The sequence below is a fragment of the Protopterus annectens genome, chromosome 7.part0 (assembly GCF_019279795.1).
Source record: "Protopterus annectens isolate FY-2018-M chromosome 7.part0, PAN1.0, whole genome shotgun sequence".
Lineage (NCBI taxonomy): Eukaryota > Metazoa > Chordata > Ceratodontiformes > Protopteridae > Protopterus > Protopterus annectens.
Window position 1 is genome coordinate 1241261821 of NC_056739.1, and position 24547 is coordinate 1241286367.

General features: G+C 43.1%; 1 protein-coding gene across 1 annotated transcript in view; it reads right to left on the bottom strand.

Annotated features, from left to right (window-relative positions):
* DENND4A (DENN domain containing 4A) overlaps nt 1-24547 on the bottom strand; it is a 2763357-nt gene that overhangs the window by 232025 nt on the left and 2506785 nt on the right. The gene's annotated exons all lie outside the window — the stretch shown is intronic.

Here is a 24547-nt window from a genome sequence, read left to right on the forward strand (position 1 = left end):
CCCTAGGGGTAGAGAGTGTTGAAAGAACTGCAACACCAAAAGTACCGGCCTCATCTCTAGTATATTGATATGAGGACGAGTCCCGTATTCCTTCCACGTGCCTTGGGCTGTTCTTCCCTGATAATGCCCCCCCACCCTATCAGGGAAGCGTCCGTGGTCACCGTGGCAATAGGAGTGGGAAGAACAAAAGGACGACCCACTGTTACTTGATGAGATGCCAGCCACCACCAAAGGTCCTTCTTGCATGAGTTCATTATTATGACTTGGTGTGACATCGGAAGTTCTTGGAAGGACCACTGCATGAACAGGAGCCATTGCAGTATACGCATGTGCATTCGACCTAGAGGAATGGCAATGATCGCTGCAGCCATTGTCCCCAACAACTTGAGCACCACTGAAGCTGTTGCTTTCTCTTTTGAGAGAAGGTTCAGGACCTGTTTTCGTAGAGCACAAACCCTTTCTGGTGGAAGTTTTACAGTCATGGTAATGGTGTTTAGATCTGCTCCTATAAAGATGGTATGTTGCGATGGTGACAATGCAGATTTTTCTAAATTTATTGTAATCCCCAACTGACTGCAGAGGTTCAAAGTTGCGTCCCTTGCTTGTATGAGTTGATGCCTGGTGGTGACAGTGAGGAGCCAGTCGTCTAGGTATGGAAACACCTGAAATTCTAAACTTCTCAGGTGAGCCTTGACAACTGACATGCATTTGGTGAACACTCTTGGGGACTGTAGTGAGACCAAAGGGCAGAGCTCGAAACTGGTAGTGACTGGTGCCCAGCCACAAACGCAGATGATCTCTGGTTGGTATGGCCATTTTGATGTGGTAGTATGCCTCCTGGAGATCTATCGAACACATCCAATTGTCTTTTCCTAGAAAGGGAAGTATCGACTGTAGCATGACCATCCGGAACTTTGTTTTCTTAACAGATTTGTTTAGTCTGCTGAGATCCAAAATGGGTCTCCAGTCCCGTTTTTTTTTGGAACTAAAAAGAATCTTGAGTAAGTTCTGGATCCTCTCTGGTCTACTGGGACTGGTTGGATAGACTTTTTTCCAGCAATATTTGAATCTCTATTGTTGCCAGTTCCCTGTTACTGGGTGGAACATCCGGGATTTTTCTGATGAGGGGGTGGCAAAGGCAATGGAGTATCCTCTGGATATGATGCTTTGTACCCAGGCACTCTTTTTTTATTTTTAGCCAGGCATCTGGGTACAAAGATCAGCGTCCCTCAACTGCCTCCAGAGATGGACAGGTGGGCCTCCTTTCAGGAGCACTGATGGGCTTCCCAAAGAACTGATCTCTGTTGCTTTGACTCTGCGGATCCCCCTCTGCTGCGTGGACAGTATTTTCTATTATTACCCCCTCCCCTGCCTCTGGAGGGGGGGGGTTCACAACGAGTGTCCTGAAAGGCTCCTTGAGTTTTACAGAACCACATCTTTCCTCCCTTCTAACCTTTAGGATAAGGTCCGTTAGGTGTGGAAAAACGGACTCTGATGGCAAACAGAGTCTTTCCGTCTTGTTCACTCCTGCTAGGAGTTTCCTTCACTTTGGGTCCAAAAAGGGACGAACCATCAAAAGGGGTGTTAAAGGATGACTTAAAGGGCTCTGCAAAGGAACATAAGCGCATCCAAGAATGTCTCCTAAGAGCAATTCCTGTACCCGCTGCTCTGCTCGTTCCATCAGCTGCGTATGAGACTAGACGCATGAAAGAGTTAAAAAGGGAATTGAGGGCAGCAAGCTGGGAAGTTACTTTATCTGATACCACTGCAGCTACTGAACCCTGTAGAGTATATTTCCCAGCTCCTTTAGGAGATCTCTCTACAATCTAGTAAAATGTGTGAGATAGTTCAGCGATCGGACGGCAAAAGCCGCTGAACTAAACAAGCATTTTCCATATCTGTCCATGGATCCTAGAATCCTTATTAGGAAGATGGACAGATGCAGAAGTTTCTGACAATTCCTTCATGGCATCAATGGGTACACCTTTGGTTAAAAACGCCTTGTCCTGGGGGGAAGTTATAAATTTATTAGGCCTCCGAGGGACAGGTTCCATGGTATCCGGGGACTCCCCCGCCTTTTGAGAGACCAGTTCTATCAGCTCATCAAAAGGCGAAGTCACCCAAGTGGCTGAGGGATGAGACGCGAAAACCTTCAGGAGGACTGACTCATCATCGGTAAGGTTAACAGGCTTCCAGCCACACCTCCGTTTAAGAATTTCCAAGATATCTGCGTAGGAGATATCCTCCGAGGGGGACGGTGGGGACCCTTCTGACTCACCTAAGTCATTGTCTGAAGTGACGGATTCCTGTGGGGAATCCAGATGCTTCCTCTTCCCGGGAACCTCACAAGAGGGGACTTCTGGTGAGGTTTCAGAAGGGCAGGGTTTGCCCAGTGGGGGATCCTGAGGCTCTGAGTCTCTACACATTTGTGAGATCTGTGAAGCAGAGATAGACACAGGTGGTTTAGGGGAGGAGATTACTGGTCCTGGTGATGTGGTGTCCCGAGGGGACAATACTTTCCTCATGGCATCGAAAGCATCACGGCTCTGATGAGAAGGAACCCCAGAATCCGAAGAAACTGGTGACTCCCTCCGCACCGAAGCAGTGGGCTCCGAGCCCGAGGTAGGTACGGCACTCATCCGAGCAGAGGCCCCGAGAGGTGAAGTCAGAACTGAAAGGTCAGTTTGACTATCCTCTCCAGACCCGACCAGCGAGTGTCAGCTCCTAGACTCCACGGTTGGCACAGAGGAAGTCTTAGCTGTCGGAACCAACAGCCCTGGAACAGATGTTGGCTCCGATGGTTCCACAATCATCAGCTCCGAACACTCCCGCTCCAAAACCTAAAGTTGGGTCACTGGAGGAACGGAAGAAACAGGGAGGGTTTTGGATGGTTCCGAAGCTCCAGTGATCGGCCCGACAAAAGCATGGCCAGCATCGGAGTCTGTAGGAGCCTCTGCACCACACGATCCACATCCATGTCTGAAAGACTTGAGGACCGAGAAGATGAGACTGAAGAGGCTACTGACTGCAGTTTGGGAGATTTCAAGGAAGGAGATACTAGCTTCAAAACCGGGGACCAGCTAGTGCCAAACAGAACAACTGTCGGCTCATAAGATAGTGGCGCCGAGGTCAATGGTTTTTCAACCCTTGGTTTAGTGGTCGATGGACTTATCTTTGGCTCCAACGAGCCAGAGGACGTCTTAGAAGATTTTGACTGTTTGTCATGTGCATTGCCTTTATCCAGCGATTCCTGAAAAAGAGGATTTTACCAAACCTCTTGCTGTGAGTTAGCTCTTTCTCTCATGCAGCACCCTAGAACTAAAGCTGTGGCATATTGAGCAGTCTTCCTGAAGGTGAACCTCAACTAAGCAGTAGAACGCATTCAGGGTGTCCATCTGTGACATCTTTTGCCCACATTTTCGATACTTTTGAAATGCAGATTTGTACTTCTCTTTGTCCTGCTGAGACATAATGACGTACAAGAACTCACAATCCACAAATCCACAAATTTTCACAGAGAATAATTATATAACTATAGTAAAATAAAGATGCTCCAAAAAAACAACACTGGCTTAAGAAAGGAAATAATTATCTTTTTAACTCGCTATGCTATATCAAATGACACACTGAAGTAAACATATACAAATAGAAAGATAGAGCCTTCTAATTTAAACAGGCTAGACTGTCACACACTAAAGGGAACAAAGCCCTAATAAATGTGGGCTTAAGCAGAAAGGAAACTAGCATTCTAAATAACCAGGCTACATCAAAAACCACACAATGCGAGGAAGAAAAAACAAGGCCTAATAAAACAGCCGCAATGGAAATGCTGACAAGAAAAAAGTGCACAAGCACCTTGACTAATACTCCTAAATCAAAATATACAACTACAATCCTAAGTTTAATACTAATTATAATGTAAGCAATAGAAGAAAAAAGGTAAGTAATACTCAAATTTCACTGGCCAGAACTGGTGAAACGCCCAATCTGTTGCAGTGGCAAATGAGATCTGAGGAAATCACCAGTGCATTATGGGATAGGGTGTAGGCCATGAGCTGGCTGAAGACCTCGAGCTTTTGCATTTGGCCGAGTCGGAGCCGAGGATCGGCTCCAAACCTGTCAATAAGAATGAAGGCGATATAGAACAACTTCACATTGTAGGGCTGCCAACTGGGAAGCAACTTTCTCTCAGACTCCCTCAGCTATGGCTCCTTGATCAGATCCCTTTGCAACCTGGTGAAATGGGAAAGGTAATTCAGCGATCACAAGGCAAAGGTCGCTGAATAAAAGACTCGCTTCCCATATCTATCCATCGTCCTGGAATCCTTACCTGGAGGATGAATAGTGGAACTCTCTTCCGATAGTTCCTTTTTAGTAGCTGCCGCCACCATCATGGTATCTACTGCAACCCATTTTCTCTAAAAAGTTGTGTCAGTTGGTGCGGTAATAATCTTGTTTGGTCTCCGGGGAATTGGTTCAATGGAATCTGGGCTCTCCCACACCCGCTGGGAGATCAATTCTATGAGCTCATCGGTGGATGGAGTGACTCAGAAGGTAGACGGTTGGGATCTGAAGGTCACCAGGTACACAGACTCCTCACATGAAGGATTACTTGACTGACAGCCACCTCTCTGTTGTAAAATCTCCAAGATGTCATCAGAGGAAACATCCTCAGGAGGTGACCAAGGGGATCCTTCTCCCTCATCAAGGTCATTGTCTTCTGTGGCTGACTCCTCAGTGGAGTCCAAATGTTTCCTCTTTGCAGGTCCTCTTCCGAGGGACCTCCTCTTTGGGTTACTCTGGGGAGGTATCAGAAGAAGGGGTGCCCCGACGGGTATCCTGAGGACTAAGGTCCCACTGTCCCTGTGGAACATCTTTGTCAGAAAAGTTGTGCAGGAGGTGTCGATGAGGTGCAGGATTCCAAGGGTGGAGGTGACTTCCTAGTTGCAGAGGCAGCTATAGCTCGATCCAGAGCCCCAAAAGCCGACTTCTACTGAGTGGAGAGGGAGTCCATCTCTAACAAGCCATGCTTGTCAGAAAAAGACCTCTCTAGCTCCAAAGAGAGCTTGCCTGGGGTTGAAGCCCGTGCTGAGCTCACTTGTGCAGAAGCCCTGAGGTGCACAGACTGCTCAGAATGTCTGGGAGTCGAACACACCCGTGGTCCACCACGCCTGCTATGGCTCCGAGAAAGCCGAACAGCTCTGAGCAAAAGTCCGATCCAAGCAAAGGGAAATCTTCAGATCCGAGCAGAAAGTCTTCGGCCGTATTGAATTTGAGGACTCCGAGGCTTGTCCTGAAGTCAGAGGAACTGAGGGGGGAGTGGATGGCTTGGACAGATCTAAGACCATTTGGGTCAAAGCTGAGGGAGACTTAATAATGCCCTGTGCCCACAAAATTTTCTGGACCATCCGTTCCACATCCTCTTCCATAAGGCTTCTAGTAGAACGGGAAGAAGATGCCAACGGAGTTCTTGGTCTGCTTAAAATGGAGGCAGTACCCTCGAAGAAACAGGGTCTACAGAAGGGGAGTACCAAGTCCTTGACAGGGATGTTATAGGCTTATAAAGGCTGGAAATTGGATCCGACTACAACGGCTCCAACCTATTAAGATCAGACAGGCTCAGAACCGAAGGAGCCGAATCAGAAAAAGAAGCACTCGGCACTGAGGACCCTGCTCGATTCATGAAGTCAGAGGGTTTGGAAAGACTTAGATCTCGGTTCCGAGGGATCTGATGGAGCTGAGGAAGGTTTCTTCTTTCCTCGATTGGAACTTTTAGAGGCAGAAGAAGCAGGGCTCGAATGAGCCAACACAGATTTAACCACAGATTTTGGGGCACCACCAAAAATAGCCTCACTAAAAGGCGATGGTAATAAACCCTTCACAATAAGTTTATTGTTCCTTTCAACCAGGGCCCGGTGGTTAAAGGAATGGCAAATAGCACAGTATTCCTGCAGATAGTGGGGGCCCAGGCAGTAAACAAAGAGTATGTGAGTCACTGTACTGCAGTTTGTAACCACACTTCGTACATTTTTTTAAGCCCGTAGGTTTATCCTGCTTCTAAGCCATAGCAAGAAAAAGAGAAGGCTGAGAGCAAACAAACAAGTGCACACCACACAGACATGCATACAAACCAGTAAAGAAAAAGAATAAATACTAAAAGGTAAAGAGGAGGAAAAAACTCTTTTTTTGTTTATAGAAAGGAGACTCAAGGAGGGAGAAAGCTAATAACGATAGTAGCAAAGATACCATTAAGGGTATACGGGAGGAAAAGGAAAGTAACCTAATAAAAAGGATTACTGTGGGCAAAGATGATTTAGAGAGAGAAATGGGGAGGAAAGGAACTAAACTCATTACACCGAAAAAGGAAGAAATTAGCTAAAAAGGTTGAAAAATTTAGAAATATTACCTGAATGCCCAAGAACAAACAGACCACGTCTTCCAAAGCAGCAAACGAGATCTGAGATAACAGGGACAGATGCACAGTGTGTAAGGGGAGGTTATCCAATAGCTTTTTGGTTGCCACGTGCTTAGTAACTGCTGAGTGGGATCAGATGGTTTGGATCCGAATCCATATGTGAGGATGAAATGAAAAACAGACAATATCAAATAAACAATTTTCCAAGATAAAAGTTTTAGGTCAGCTTTGGCTGAAGGTTCAAAGTGAGACTGAGTTAAGAGGTCTGAAGCATTACATTTAAATCCTAAGGGGGAGTACATCTTTTAATGGATGTCTAAGCAGAAAAGCTCCTTTGAGAAAGGCCTTGCATAATTTAGAAAAGGCTAATATGGAGTTATTTTCACCCAAGTGAAAATCAAAAATAGCAGCCAACTGAGCTCTAATAGTTGAAAAACTAGCTCCTTCATTAAAGACTGAAGCTAAAAATTCGAGGATCACTAGTACAGGTGCTGAAAAATTGTCCAGATCTATGCTAAGGGCCCAGAGGACAAGTCAATTTTTTTTAAAAGAAACATCTTTATTAAATTATCAGATATGACATAAGCAATCATACACTTATAGAAATGAAAACAAACCATGCTGACACAATTTCCAAACATCATACATCACAAACCATATTGACATAACTGTAGTTGCAAATATTATACATTACTTAAAATCTATCCTGTTATTGTCAGTCGAAAATTACATAGCTCATTCAAATCCTCCCTTCTTTTAAACCTTGTTCCTCTTCTGGATGTATTGCTCCCATAATTCCCATTATTTTGTATGCAATTTCCTCCTACCCTTTTCTAAAGATCATAATTCCAGTTGTTTTATTTCTGTTATTATATTCACTACTTCTTGTACTGTTGGTTTAGACTTCCATTTACAGTTTCTAGTAATTGCTTTTTTGGCAGCCACCATAATTAGATTCAAAAAGGCCTTATTATGTCTAGGCAATTCCGATTCGGTATCATAGCTCAAAAAAATAATTTCCTTAGTTATACCAATTTGCTTACCCATTATCTCTGACAGAGTAGTTTGCAGGGAATCTTTAAAGTCTGCCAACTCATTACACTCGCAGAAAATATGCTCCCAATTACTTCCTTCTACCCCATCACACCAACATTTGCTGTCTACTTGAGGAAAAATTCTATGGAGACCACTTGGGGTACAAAAATACCTATGTAAATAAACACTTCCAAAGATCCTAAATCTTCTAAACTTTGTTGAATATTTAGGAGACATACACATATCCCCCATTGTTTCTTTGTGAATTGCTTATCCAATCTTTCTAGTCAATTATTTCTAACCTCCTCTGAATTATTCTTATAGTTATCATGCAATATTTTACATGCTCTATTAATTATTTCTTTTTTAACAGCAGCTTCTGCTATAGATTCTACTAAAAAAACTCTACCAGTGCTGATCTGTCGCTTGGGATCCCCTATTTCTTTCTCTTTGCCTATACTCTGATGATGTTAATCCTTGATAGAGAAGGCAATCTCTAGTCTGCAGTCCAAATAAATTCTTGGCCTCCTCCCATTCTATTACCTTTCTCCCTCTAACTATCTGCTCCCAATAGCTTGGTTCTTTTGCCAGTTATTTCCAATAAATTCCAGCCTGTTCTTGCCTATAGTCTGCATCTCTGACACAGCAGTCTGGACGGAATCTTTAAAGTCTGCCAACTCACTACACTCCCAGAAAATATGTAAACACTTCCAAGCAGTAATCCCTATCGGCAGAATCTCCTTTCTCCATTCCCATGTTGGTTTAATTCTTAGAATACTTTCTGCTACTTTATGTAATATTCTGTATGGTTACTGTTATTGTCGTTAAGGATCTGTAACCAAAATCCCAGTCTCTACTTGTTTCTTGAGCTTCCCCCTGTTTCACAGAAGACCAATCTTTTCCATTTACTCTTAAGTCTTTCTATTAGAAACCTTAGGGGAAGATAGCAAAATATGATAGACCGGGGAAGACAGCCTGGGCTGTCTGGCAATTAACGGAACTGGAGAAACCATGTGGCCAGTTATGTCCAGATGAGTCATGCCTGTTGGATGAGACAGGAGGTGTGGAGTTGGATCCAGAATCCATGATGGATGTAGAAGACATCCAGAAGCACAGGAACCAAATCTAGCAAGGCCAAAAGAAAGCAATGAGAATAACTGTGCCCTTCAACTGAACTGCTTTCTGAAGAAATTTGGGAATTAGTAGTAAGGGTGGAAAAGAATACAGGAGTCTGGAAGGTTAATCGTGAACTACAGCAGCTCTCAGTGACTCCCTTGATTGGGGGGGGGGGGTCAGGGCAAAGAACCTGCTGCATTTGTTGTGGAGGGGAGAAGCAAACAGATCACAGCATGGCTAGCCCTACTGATGGAAAATTCTCTCTGTCATGTTGACACTGAGAGAAAACTTGTGAGGTATCAGAATGGACTTGCTTAGTTTGCTGGCAATCACGCTGGATTGCCCCCGGGACGTGCACTGCTATTAGAAAGTGATTGGAAGACAGTAGAAGTTATATACTTATAACTTGGTATCTGTGTTGTCGAATTTCATTATGCATCACAACTGGGTCTTTGGATCCCTCCATGGATCCAATATGGCCATCTCTCAGACATACGATCTGAGCCTCAAACTTCTCCCTCTCCCATAATGCCTCATTCCTTAACAAACCCTCAGACTGAGTTTGTTGCCCAAACCATAAAGTGAATATTCCCAATATTGAACAGAAACAGAAAACAAAAGGTTCTACTGGAGTCCAAACTAGGAACCAGTGGGTTCCTGAGTCATCTAGGTTACTCTCAGCCAAACAAAAAAGGGAGATGGGAGGGCGAGGAGTGATGCATAATGAAACTGGACAACACATATATCAAGTTAAGTACATAATGTCTAATCTGATGTTGTCCATTTCATTATGCATCACGAAAGGGTCAGATTCCTCGGCTACACAAACCCTGGGAGGGACCTCAAGAAAGGATATAACTGAGCACCACAGAACCAAAGGATGCCCGGTTCCTGGAAATAATGTCTAGTTTGTAATGAGATATAAAAGTGTATGCTGTGGACCAAGTAGCTGCAGCACAGACCTCATCAAATGGAGTTCTTAGCAGAGAAAGCTGAAGTTGAAATAGATCTAGTTGAGTGCGCTCCAACTAGAAGGGGAAGTTGTTTGTCTTGTTGGAAGTAAACTGTAGAAATACATTCTGTAATCCACTTTGCCAAAGTCACCTTTGAGATTGTTCAATCCAATCTGTTAGGCAAAAAGGCAATGAAAAGTTGATCGGATTTTCTATGATGTCTAGTCGTACGTACATAAAAATGTAACTGTCTGTGAATGTCCAAAAAATGCAACTCCAGAAGAGGGAAGAAGCCCTGTCAGAATAAGCTTGTTCCTCCTATCCATTAGAGCCCAGGATTTGAAAGCCGAGCAAATATTGCAAGGCATTTCTAAGTGCCCCAGGCTCAATTAGTAAACACACCTTTTGTGGGCATCAGACTGGGGGATCTTATGCCCACAAGAGGCATACCTCTTAAACCCAGCAGGTTTTTCCAGTTTGACATAAAAGAGTTAGGCACAGAATGCATGCACACACACATGCAGAGCTAGTCAGTCACACGTTACCACAAAAGCTACTCTACAACTAACAGATTGAGGGAAAGATGTTATATCTGCTTTTACTGTATTTGTGTTTCTTCCTACTTTATTGCATTTATTCTGCTGCATTTATTACTGCTTGTTAGTAGCCTGATTAAATTGTAACTGTTATTCTAAGCCTATGGTTGAAGCACTTGGGCTTCAGACCAGTTGTTTTACATTAAGAAGGTTTGTGGTCTGCACTGTTGTGGCAGGACAGGTGGCTTACATACTTCTAAGTTGGGAGTTGCTGATTGAAGGCTTAGTGTCTGTTATTCTAAAAGTGTATTAGTTCTGGTTTAAGCACTTGGGCTTCGGGCCAGTTATTTTACATTAAAAAGGTGTGGTCTGCACTCTTGTGGGAGGAGAGGGTAGATTCTGCCCTTCAGAGCTGGAAGTTTCTGGTTAAAGGCTTATTGTGCCTGCTTATTTGAGCTGTTTCTTTCTGAAATTGGTATACCTTGTTTGCTGTAGCATAGACTAAATTCAGACCTGCTGAATCTAACTTTGTTTGTATAACTTGAGCACTAATCTAGACCATCTTTTTTTGGAGAAGGTTCTCCTGCACCCCAGTGGCAGGAGTGTGCAGTTAGAACTTGTCTAATTGAAGACTGCTGGAACGGGGCTCAGTTTTTAGCTTTTTACTGGTTAATTGGTTTAAGTCAGTTTGCTCATTTGCTACTGTTATATTAAAAATAATAATAATAATACACTTTATGCATCGCCATTTAGCTAGGGTCAAACTATTCCCAGCGCCATAAAGTCTGCTCTTCAAATTTTCCCTTAGAACTAGCCAGTTTTTTTAGTTTTAGCACTCAAATCTGTTTCTTTAAGCTCAGCACTTGTTCAGAACTTGTTGTTAGCACTAAATAAGCTACAAATTACTACAGCACTCAGCTTTCCTCACTTGTCTAGAGGAAAACGTTTTTTAATACTTCATAAATAAGCACCTATCCAGGCATGTCTATGGGTCAGCTCCTGGTGTTTTCTCCTGTCTACCTGATGAATCTGGGCATCTTGGGGCAATGCAGCAACTGCCTCATTTACACAGGCAACCCTCTCCTCCTACCACCCAACACTACGACCTGTGAGATGCACTTGTATAGCCAAACTGAAAGCAAAGCTCTCTTCACCCAAGACTGGACTAGACAATCAAGAGGAGAAGGTAAACACTTGCACCACACCATACTCATCACATAGTACCTTCAAAACCTACACCACCAAAACACACACATAGCAAAGCAAAACACACACCTTCATTCACAGAGGCTCTCAATAAAAATCTGCTCAAGCAACAGAGACCTCCAAAGCAGAAACACAAGCAACCTTCACCCCTCAACACAACCCAACTGACACATAGCCCACAAACTCAGTGTGCCACTCAACCATAGCCCATAAGGCATAACAATGTACCCAACACACTATTCATAGGTGACTCTAGTCAGGCACATTGTTGTCGCACTCACCAGGCTAAAGAAGGAGAAGGTTACTGTCAGCTGCCTGCCAGGTGCCAGGATCCGCCACATAACGCACAAACTCATGTCACTCCACAAGTACAAATATGACTCTGTCATTGTCCATGCTGGTGTGGATGACCTGAGACGTACCTCCCTGGACTACATGGAAAGAGACATGAAGGAGCTCTCCGATCTTGTAGCCCAGGCAGGTATGACCCTAGCCCCGAGTAGCATCCTGCCATCGCCCAGAATGATACCACAGTACAAGGACAAAATGATTGACTTCAACAATTGGCTATGCTTCTGGTGTCATTCTAAGGGGATCCAGTATCTGTCTGCCTGGGATGACATGATCGACAGACCACGATGCTTTGCCAGAGATGGCCTGCACATTTCGCCCTTGGGATTCTGGATACTGGCTAAGTTTCCTGCCACTCCTATAGTGCCTTTTTTAGGCAAGGCTCAAATGACAAACTTGCCACCGTAACAGGTACAAGCAAGGAAAATCTGAGGGTAATGCTACTCAATGCTATAAGTCTAAACCTCAAAATGCATTCACTTGAGGCACTCCTTAAAATGGAGAACATCGACATCTGTGCAGTGACAGAGACCTGGTTCAAGGCTCCAGAGAGCACCCCTGCATTACCAGGCTATAATTCATACCACACCTTTCGGCCACCTAACCTGGACCAAAACACTAAACGTGGAGGCATGACTACATTCATTAAGGATATCCACACCTCCAGGCTAGTTGCTCAGCATAATGCATCCGAGATAATCCAAGTGCAACTAACTCTGGGCAAGACCACAATCCAAATTGTAACTTGCTACAGATCCCCCACCATGCCCCAGGATTCCCACTCTTCATTTCTTGATACACTGGAAAATATTAGGGTACAACGCAACACCCTAATAATGGGTGATTTTAACTACCCCACCATTAACTGGGAAAACTACTCATGTACCAACCCTTTTGCTCAATGTTTTCTGGAATTCATAAATTCCAACACCTTGGATCACCTTATCCACACCCCCACCAGGGGCAGCAATATCCTAGACCTAGTCATTACCAACATGGGCGACCAGTGTTCCATACCACAGGTCAACTCCTTGTTGGTCAGATCCGACCACAAGCTAATCACCCTAGACATCCACATCCCACCTCCACCCCCATTAGGGAAACCACCGTAAAAAATTTCTCCAAAGCCAACTTCACGCTTCTTAAGACAGAAGTGGCAAACTTCACGACACCCATGCAGATGGACAATAGACGTATAACTGCTGAATCCTACACAAATGCATTTTATAAGCACTTACATGAGTGCATGGATCGTGCTATCCCTAACAGAACCAAGATGCTATCCTCAAAAAAAGGAAGCCAATCTGGTGGTCCCCTGCCATAAACAAACTCTACAACAGAAAAAAGAAACTGTTGCAAAAAAAGAGTAAAATCTGATGATTGGAGGAACTCCCTGGTCAGCATCAGTAAGAAGCTGAGATCCCTCATAAAATATTGCAAAGCTAGCTACGAAAACAAAATCACCACTGATTCTAAAGACAACCACAAAGCATTCTACAGCTATGGCAAGAATTCTCAATGGCAACACTCAGATCTGCTCTGAGTTTCAGCACAATGGCATTAAATATACAGAATCAACTGATATTGCCAACATACTGACAGATACGTTCAGTGTTAAGTTTACCCACCTCTCACCCCCTAAAAGGCCCATCTCTATACCGGAAGAATGCAAAGCTCCTGTAATCATGGCTGCACAGCTAAAAACCACACTGTCCAAAGCTAAGAACACAGCATCTATGGGACCAGACAATATCCCAGGCTGCGTTCTACACGAACTACAGAATGAATTGGCACCCCACCTAAGCACCATGTTCAATCATTGCTTCACCTCAGGCTTTGTGCCCACTGAATGGTGCAGTGTGACAGTTATCCCAATGCACAAAGGGGGAGCCACCATGGACCCCGGGAACTAACGCCCCATTAGCCTAACGAGCCTGGTCTGCAAAGCCATGGAACGTATCATCTTGGAACTTATAAACAAAGACATTGGTAACCTCCAAACTCAGTTCGGGTTTGTAAAAGGGAGATCATGTTTCCTAAACCTGATAGACTTCATTGAAGCAGTCACCAAAGCCGTAGACGAGGGTAAGGTGGTACACACAGCCTATCTAGATCTCGCCAAGGCTTTTGACACCACCTCCTACTCTGGAATTATAGATAAACTCACTAAACTAGGTATAAATCCCTATGTCACAAGATGGGTTAACAACTGCCTCACTGACAGAACCCGCACTGTGAAAGTAGCAGACTCCAAATCTGACTTCAGACCAGTGACAAGTGGAGTCACACAGGGGTTCAGTCCTGGGTCCTCTCCTGTTTGGTATCTACGTTTCTGAAGTACAGGCTAACACAGAAGGTCTTCTGCTAACAAAGTTTGCAGATGACTGCAAACTAGGAACCATAATCGCAACTTCTAATGATGTGGACATCTACAAAAGGGCATCACTGAGACAGATTCCTGATGTCAAAGCCATGGCCTCAAGCTCAATGCCAAAAAGTGCACTGTCATCCCCTTTGGTAAAAACTCTGTACCCAAGAGCTACCACATAGGTGTCAGTCGACTTAACAATGAAAGTGTGATAAGAGACCTTGGGACACAGGTGGACAGCAGTCTCTCCTTTGATAATCACATTGCCACAGTAGTCAGGAAATCCTTCTACATGGCACACCTCATCACAAAAGGTCTCACATCCAGGAAAAAAAGAGGTCATTGTTCCCCTCTACTCATCAATCATTAGACCCATTATACAGTACAACACCCCTTTTGGTATGTAACTCACAAGACATCTACAACAACTGGAAAGGCCGCAGAAATACCTCACAAAGATGATTACCAGCCTCAAACAGATGCCCTACGCAGACCGTCTCAAAAACTCCAGCTTTACTCCATCGCATATCGCCTGCTCAGAGGCAATCTCTGCCTAACATACAAAGCTATGTCAAACCAGAGCTGTTGGACATGCTCTACTTAAAGAAATCCCAATCCCTCCGAACTACACGCTCTAGGGACCTAATCCATGTCACCACAATAAACAGAACATGCTGGAAGGATAGATTCCTATCCCAGAAACTTCCCATACTCTGGAACAAACTACCTATCTATATCAAACAAGGCTTCTCATTAGCACTCTTCAAGAAAAATCTTGATGACTGGATGGGAAATAGGAAATTCACCCTGGGGATCACCTCTGTGGCTCTGCTCGACAGGGCACAGGAATATAATTTTCTTGGGTGGCGAAAGGCAGGGTACCTTTTTGGCTAGGCTTATATACGCCCCAGGGCCAATAGCCTAGTACCTACCTATGAACCTATAATATTTGTTGACAGGAAGGAGAAAAAAAAGGGAAAGCAAAAACGGGAAAAAGGGCGGGAGAGACAATGCCAGCGACCACTAAAAAAGCTAAATAGGAGGGGAGGTATAGGAAAACAGGAAACTATTTTACTAAATTAACGAGAGAGACTTATAAAAACACAGAAAACTGGAACTAAAGCAGATTTTACCTACAAGTGGAATAAAGGCTCGCAATTGCATCTGGACCAAATGGTGGCAAACAAGATCTGAAGGTTTGTTAGGGAGTGAGGAATTATGGGAGAGGGATGGGTTTGAAGCTCAGATTGTATGTCTAAGAAACGGCCGGCTTGGATCTGAGGATGTATCCAAAGACCCATTCATGATGCATAATGAAATGGACGTCAGATCGTCCACTGCTGCACTCTCAGTTTCTCAACAAAGAGGTTAAGATCTGGTTTCCCCTCATTTGCTGATGCACTCGACTACTGACATATTGTCCATCTGAACTGCAACTGTCCCAAATGGGACAGCACCTTGAAAGGCTTGCAATACTAGGAGGACAGTTATCCTCTCCAGGACACTGTTATGCATCTTGATCTCTTCGGGGGACCATGTGCCTTGGACTGCCTTTCCCAAACAGTGCCCTTCTCCCACCTGAGCTGGGAAACTGCTGCGGTCACTGCAGCTTTGGAAAGGGGAAGAACAAAAGGACGACCTTCATGGAGCTGGTTTGAATAAATCCACCATAAAAGATATGTTTTCCACTCTTGAGTGATCTTGACTGGCATGGATAATGGATGTTGGAGAATGGACCACTGAGTCAACAGAGTCCACTGAAAGCTCCTCATATGGAACCTGGTTAATGGAACAAGGGTGATAGCTGCTGCCATGGAACCCAAAGCCTGTAGAATCAGATGGGCTGGAAGGGATTAATTCTGGATCACTTTCTTTACTTGGGACTGTGCAGTGTTTACCTGCGCAGCGGGAAGACAGGCTATATGACTGACTGTGTCCAAACGTGCCTCTGTGAACTCCACACTCTGTGTTGGGGTGAGTTAAGATTTGTTGCAATTGACTGTTATTCCCAGATGAGAACTCAACTGCAGCAAGTAGTCCCTTCCCTGTATTAGTTGATGCCTGGTTGGGGTAGTAAGGAGCCAGTCATCTAGATATGGAAACACCTGGAATCTCAACAGTCTCAAGTGAGCTGCTACCACTGTCATGCATTTGGTGAATACCCTGGGGGCTGTGGAGAGGCCAAAGGGCAGTGCTCTGAACTGGTAATGACTGGCTCCCAGCCAGAAGTGTTGGTATCTCCTGGAGCGCCTGTTTATTTTGTGATAGTACACATCCTGAAGACCTGGCGAGCACATCCAATCATCCTTTTGCAGCAGAGGCAAAAATGGACTGAGTTGTGATCATATGAAACTTTTTATAGTGAACAAATTGGTTTAACTTGCTGAGATCCAAAACTGGTCTCACATCCCGTCTTTTTTGGCACTAAGAAAAATCTTGAATAAGTTCTGGACCCTCTCTGGTCTGGGGGGACCTCCTGAATGACTCTTTTTCTAGGAGCATTTTTATTTCTAAAGATGCTGCATCCCTCTGACTGGGTGGAACGTCGGGAATTTTCTTCAGAACTGTGGGAGGGGCTAGGGAAAATGGTATGATATACCTCTGGATATAATCCTCTGCACCCACAAATCTTTTGTGATAACTAGCCAGGCTCTTTGATACAGGGATACACAATCCCCAACTGCCTCCAGACAGCATCAGTTGGGTTTACTTTCAAGAGCATTAACAGGGACTATCTGAGAAAGAATCTCTAGATTCCTGGTTCTTGGGACCACCTCTGCCATGAGGACAGGGTCTTCTATTCGAGTTTCCCCCCTGCCCCTACATCTCTATGTGAATCCTGGAAAGGACCCTGGGACAACTTAAACTACATCTTTCTGCCACCTCATTGGTTTGTAGAAAAAGGCCTTTGAGAGGAAGAAAAATGTACATCCACCGCAGACAAGGTCTTTCCCTCTTGTTCACACACACAGTGTGTGTGTCCTTAACCTTGGGACCAAAAATAGAAGACCTGTCAATGACTGCATTGACAAGACATGACTTAAATGGTTTTGCAAAATCACATAAGTGCATCCAAACATGTCTCCAGTTGGCTATGCCTGAACCTGCTGCCCATGAGGTACCTTCCACAGCATGGAAGAGCAACCTCATGGACGCATTTGAGATGGATTGGAGGGTGGCCATCCGTGAGGAGATTCTGTTCCCATTCTTGGGGGATAGGGACCAGAAGAGATTTGGTAAGCTCCTTGATCAAAACCCTTTGTAGTCTTGCAAAATGTGCCAAGTAATTCAGCTACCTAAGAGCAAAGGTCAATGAAGCATAAACACGCTTCCCAAATCCATACAACGCCCAAGACTCCCTATTAGGGGGATGGACAGAGGAACTCTGGTCTGTTAGTTTCTTTCTTGTAGTTGCAGCAACAACCATGGCATCAACAGGAACTCCCTTACTCCAGTGTGAATGGTCTTTTTGGGAAGGGGGGCAAGAATCTTATCCGGTCTCTTAGGTATTGGCTCAACAGTGTCCGGCTCCTTCCACACCTGCTGAAAGACTAAGTCAATGGGCTCATCAGCCAGGGAAGTCATCTAAGAAGAAGATGGGCCAGACCTAAAGGCCTTTAAGAACACCGATTCTTCATGGAAGAGGGTATCAGAAGACCAACCACCACTTTGTTTCATGAGCTACAGGATGTCTCCGAAGACAATATAGTCAGGTGGAGTCTGGGAGGCCCCTCCCCTCATCAAAATCGGTGTTCTCTGTGAGAGATTCTTGGGGGGAATCTAAGTACCTCCTTTTTGCACATCTTCTTGCAAGGGACTTCCTCAGTGGGGTGTTATGGGGCAGTATTAGAAGAGATAAGAATGCTCTGATGGACTGGCTGGAGGCTTGCTCGAGTTTGCTGTCCCAGTGGAAGGGATGGTTGATGGCTCAGGAACAATACTATGAGGTAGAGTCATCTGATCCAGTGGGGGCAGAGATGTCCGTTCTCAAAACATAGAGAAAAGCCTCTTCACAACCTTGAAAGAATGGTGCAAAAACTGAAATCTCTCAGACCATCGGCACGTGTAACTCCATCAGCACTTTACCTGAGGATGGAGTCAGGCCCAAGCTATCCAGTTCCAAGGTAACTCCATCTTTCAGAGTCGACTCCAAGCCCATGGATTCAGCACCGACACTTTGACTCTGAGAGTCCTCCAGCTCCAAAACACACTGAGCTGGTTGGCTCAGGGGAACCAAAAGAGTCAAAGAATATTCTTCAGATCCAAAGCAGACAGCCTCAAGGATCTCGGATCCAACAGTTCCGAAATGGAAGGACCAGATTGGGGAAGGAGATAGCAAAGGTGAAGGTGAAGTCGACAGTCGTCAGTTCTCAGGTCCAGAAGGGGTCTTAGCCAGGAGAACCCCTATCTATATCTGCACTCTGAGGAACTTCCTCATCATCCTATCCATGTCTGCTTCTGAAAGGCTTCTGAAGGATCAAAGAGAGGAGGTAGTGGAAGGAGGCCTAGAATGCCTTTGCAGCAACTCCTCTAGGAATGGAGAGAGCAGCCTGAATGAAATGGGATCAGATGGAAGCAGAGGTGTACAGATACATGGAGACTTTGAACTTCACACTGTTAGATTTGAAACTGTCGGATTAGACTTTTTCAGGATCTTGGCAGAGGGCTCCACTGACAGAGCAAAAGGCAAAGTTGAGGGACAATCGGGAGACCTAAACTGTAACTAACTAAACAAAAAGCTATTTGCTCTACCATCTATCATGTTTATTCTTATTCACTTTTTAGTATACCCTTATTATTTGTGTTATTTTATGTATTTACTTATTTATTTTACATTTGTTGACCGGGCTAGTCTAACTAGATATATGTCCATTTTCAGTAGAGGCCCGGGGAGATAAGCTCTGTGGAAACAATTTTTGTATATGTGATTTTGTTTAATGTATACAATGAACATTGCAGGTGCAGTACAGAGAATAATCAAAGAGATCATTTGTTCATAACATTGTGCAAAATATACAGATACAATTAGTACAATACAAAATGTAGTTGCAATACATCATAAAGAAAAAGATGGCAGCTGAATTATACAATATATTAGCATACAGGTAGTCATAAAGAAAAAGTAGGAGCTGAAATTATACAATCTATTAGTAAAAGTAGTCTCCTTAATGAGATTCTGAAGATGTAAGTAATAGTATAGAAGGACAAGGTAAGTTGTTATTAAGAAAAGGAACTTGATTACTGAGAAGAGGAGGGTAGGTTGAACGAAGTAAGAAGAGCTAGTTGATCAGTCAGGTTTAGTACAGGGGCACAACCAGTGTGTTCTGAGGAAAAGTTTCAATTTGGTTTTAAAGAGTGATATAGAGGGAAGAGAGGAAAGTTAGTTAGGAAGAAGGTTCCAGGACTTTCCAACAGTATTAGAGAAAAGAGAGTCCCCAGCCCTGTTGTTTGATTTACAAATATTTACAAGAAGTTTATGTGATGATCGTAAGGTCTTTAGATTGTTGTAGGGGGTAATGAGGGTAGATAGTATAGGGGTATTGGTAGGTTGGTAAAGGGTTTTATGGGCAATGGTCAGTTGGTGGAATTTAAGATGATTTTGTAATTCAAGCCATCCTAGCTGCTTTAGATTAAAACAGTGGTGGGTTCTGAAAGGGTTACCTGTTGCAAATCTGGTTATGTTATTGTAGGAGTTTTCCATTTTATTAAGGTTGTTTTTAGAGAGATTAGTATACATGGGTGAGGCACAGAGGAGAGAAGAAATTAGATGGGTGTGAGCAATAGTTATTCTAACTGCAGGAGAGAGGAAGGGTTTGATCTTGTAGAGAGAGCCTAGTTTTCTATTAGCAGATTTTAGAGTATTGTTAAAATGGGTGTTGAAGTTAAGGTTGTTATCTATGGTGATACCAAGTAGTTTGGTAGTTGGATCTGGGGATATGAGAGCACCATTACTGGATGTTACTGTTAAGTCTACTGGGGGGACTTACAAGTAGGAGTAAAAAGGAGGAGTTTAGTTTTTTGGGGGTTCAGAAGGAGACAGTGCTGTGTAAACCATTGTTCAACTGTGTTAAACACATTTTGGGTAAGCGAGTGAAGTTCAGATACAGATGTGGCTGAGCATATAAGTGTGGAATCATCTGCATATTGTATGCATGTAGCTTGGGGGATTGCTAGGTGAAGGTCCTTGATAAATATAGAAAACAGGAGAAGTCCTAACATGGACCCTTGAGGAACACCAATGTTAACGGGCAGATGGGTAGATAGAATGTTATGCCAAAGTACAGCCTGTTGTCCGTTATCTAAGTAGGACTGGAACCATTTTATAGCTAGTGCATCTAGTGACAGGGATTTGAGGATATTTATAAAGTATCTGGTGATTTACCATATCGAATGCCTTAGACAGATCTATATACAGTGCAGAGGAAAGCATATTGAGGTTACGGTTTTTGTTAATACAGTCAGTAAAGGGATAGGAGGGCAGTAGTAGTGCTATGGGAAGGTCTGAAACCATGTTGAGAGTTTGAAAGTAAGTTATTTTGGTTAGGTGATGTAGCAATTGTCTGTGGATGCATTTTTACATGATATTTGCTAAGGGAGAAAGTAGGGCTATGGGACGGTAATTGGAGAGTTCAGGAGAGTTCACACCCCTGTGAAGGGGGATAATATGGGATACTTTCCAGATTTTAGGGATGTGTCCCTCACTGATGGTTCTACTGATGAGAATGGAAATGGGATAAGCGATGGATTTGGCTGCCTTTTGTAGATATTCAGCGGGTAGTTGGTCTGCTGAAGGAGTGCACGGATTCAGTTTTTGGATAAGGGTAAGAATATATGTTGCTGGCACTGGTTGGAAGAGAAATGGAGGGGATGGATTAGAGTTAGAGTTGGATATAGTTAAGTTCTGAGTAGATAACTGACTGGTAAGAGTTTGAATGGCCTCAGTAAAAAAGGTATTAAAGGCATTAGCAGTCTGCTTGGGATTCTCCTGGTCTGTGCCTTGTTGGTTTGGTGTGATAGATTGACCTGGGTGTAATAACTGATTAATACTCGCCCAGAACTTTTGTGGTTTATTATGGTGAGTCTGCTGGAATTGTAGGTAGTAGTTTCTTTTGTCAGACAGTATAGCTTTTTTAGTTTCATTTCTCAGCTGTCTGAAGTTTTGTTGGTCTACTGGGTTTTTAGTTAAACGATATTTATTCCAGTATTTATTTCTGAGATGGATTTTTTGCCTGGTTTCTTTTGAAAGCCATGGGGCAGATTTAGTTCTCATTCTAATAGAGCGGGTTGGTGCATGGTGGTCTAGTATGGCTAGGAAGTTAGAATTAAAGTAATTAACAGCTTCCTCCAGTGTGAGGTATTTTAAGGGAGACCAGTTACATGCTCTTAGTTCTCTTGGTTCTAACTGTACTAGATATGGTTGGATTAGGTAGATTGGATTTAAGCAAGATGATGTAGGTTAGTGAGTGGTCACTTACATCATCAGGGAGGGTTCCAGCTTCATATGTCTGGGGATGATTATTTATGAGAATCCAATCTAAGGTACTTTCTTTGTTATTAGGCTTGTTTATCCTGGTAGGGGAGGTAATGGTTTGAGAAAAAACAAAAAGGTTAATATGGCTGGTAGAGTGGCTACTGCTACAACACTTCCAATCAATGTTAAAATCACCTAGGATTATGGTTTCTTGGGGTAAATTTGGGGATAACCAACAAAGGATATTTTCTATGGTGGCAATGTTATTACCAGGAGGAAGATAGATACAGATAATATAGATGGATTTGAATGTGTTAAGTTGAAGCTTGGTAATAAGAATTTCAGCGTTGGAGTCTTGAGGTGGTTTATAGTCATAGGTAGTAATCTGTAACCCAGATTTAAATAGGATAGCTACACCACCACCCTTTTTGGTTGCATGGTCAAGTCGCAAAATATTATAACCGGGTGGGATGACTTCATTGTTTTTAGTTACAGATTTTAACCAAGTTTCTGTTAAACAAAGAATGTCAAAGTAGTAGACTTCCAAGAGAGTATGGAGTTGTGCAACTTTGTTATTAATGCTACGTATGTTGAGTTGAGCAATAAGAGTGAGTTAGGTGGTTTGGTAAGGGAATGGATAGTAGAGGGGTTGGGGTTGAGGAGATGAGTGGTAGTAGCAGTTGTTGGGCCTGGGTTTGGGTGAATGTCTCCATCTTTTAAAGAGAAGAGTAGTGTTTGAAGTCTAGGATTTGGGAATTTACTATATAGAGGTAGAGATTTTCTGGGATTGGGAGAGTCATATCTAATGTGGGCTATCCTATGGTATTTTGCTAGTAGACAGCTGGGTGTAGATGTTATGTTAACATGGTTAGTGAAAATAGGTAGAGAAGGAGAGGTAGATAGCTTATTGAGGTAGAGAAGGTGTGGATATAATGGGTGTTCACAGGAGGTTAGCAGGTAAGCTAAAGTTAGAGGTGGTAGAAGTGTAAGTATGAGTAACTTCTAAGAGGGCTGGGGTGGGTAGCTTATACATCTGGAAGGGTAAGTTGTTAGGTTGCTGTTATAGGCTCGGAGGTATACTAGGTGTGAAAAGGAATAGGTGGAGGATGTGGTGGGAGAAATAGGGAGTGGTAAGTTTAAGGAGGGAACTGGAGTTAAGTGGCCAATGGTGAAGGGTTTGTGACTGGTGGAAGAGGGAAGGGATGTGGTTAGATGGTATAAGAGTAGGACCCCTGGGGGTAGGGTAGGGGAGCAGAGTGAGGCTGCAGGGCAAAAGGAGCAGGTAGAGACAAGTGAAGAAGAAGTTAGAGAAGAAACTATCAGCAATGCTAGTAACTGATTCTATCCAAAATGTCTGTAGGATCTTTACTAATTTCTAAAGCCTACATATTTTGGGGATATTCCTACACACTTATTTCGGAATTGTCTTGTACATAGCACCACTGCAACTGTTTTCCTTTTCATTACAAACAAGACTGGAGATAAAAATACTATTTTAATCTTTAACTTTTGTAGCACTAGAGCTGGTGACTGTTCTTTGGGTACTCTAGAGACCAGCTGTCTCTTTTTGGAATTTGTCAGACTGGATGTAGCATTCTCTGCAGAACTTGTGGAGGACTTGTACATCTTTCCAGTATTTAAATTTGCTTTACGACTTCTCTTGCTAACATTGTTTTCTTTTCCTTTTACTCATTCTCATTCTCTGTCTCTACATTTTTCTAACATTTTGTGTTCGGAAATTTCATTTTTCTTAGACTACCTGTCTACAAATATTAAACACTTCTCATTCAGACAGGATGAGAATGCTTCCAAACACCTCAGTCTGACAGACTTGTTAAAATTTTAACAGATTTCACAATACTGTATTTATTCAGACCCTATAGAGAGGAAACACTGGGCATGGTAATCTTTAGTTGCTATCTGCCTACAACAGGCATACCTTTTCACTTAACTTAGGGGCAAACGACACAACCTTCTGAGAAGAAAATGTTTCATCTTTATTTCAAGAAATTCTGTGGAAAAACAGCCAATGCTACTTATCATGAGCTGCTATGCAGCTAGCATTCTCAGTGAAGTGCTAAAGACAGCATGTAGCAACCTTGGCTAAATATGTAAGTTGTGAATTGCATCATTACCTTAGCAACCATAAGACAATCATTGGTCTTCACAGGGAAATTGGAGGCAATTGAAGAAATCCAGCCAGGACATGGAAAACAGAACATAAGTAAATCCATATGTTATGACTTATTCTGAAAGTGACTTCCTTGAAGACCACAGATATTATAGCCAGTTAAATAAGCACCCCATGTTAACAACTCCTAAAGTAGCTACATTAAATCTGTTAACATAGGGTACTCTTCACAACTCTCTCAGAATGCAGACATGTTACAACTCACCTTTGTATACTTTTCCAAACACAACCTGCTGACATTGCACTGTACAAAAGTATGGGGTAGTTGTCCCAAAAAAAGAAACAGGGAAAACTAAAAGACAAGGAGCAATAAAATATTAAAGAAACAGAGAGAATACACAAATTATAGCAAACAGCAAAATCTGCTAAATTAGTAAAACACTGTGACTTTGGAAAGCTGAGTCATGAAGCAACATACTAGACCTGAGCAAATACTCTGCCAATCCAAGGAATCTTGCTGCCTAACATGAATGCGTGTGGTAGATGACGCTACCACAAAGGCTGCTGTCAATTCTTGAGAAAAGAACAGAACAGAATGGAACAAAATGCATGAAAAAACAAAGTGTATTTCCAATTTCAGATACTGCATACGAGCAGGTGAGAAATCATAGATTTAGAAAATACTGACTTGCCCACCGAGAAAATTGTACTTTTTTCTCTCAAGAGTTCCTAGTACAAAAGATGAAACAATGGAAATAACAAAATTCAACTTCATACTTTTAAGCAATATGCTTGACCTATGTGAACAGCAAATTCTCTATAGAACAAACAAAGAAAAGAATAAAATGCACCATATCCCAGTCAAGAAACTAAACTGCAAGGATGAACAACTTTGCAAATGTACGTGAAAGATTTTCATATATCTGTAGTTTTATGATAAAGCCAAAGAAGGGAGTGTGGTCATA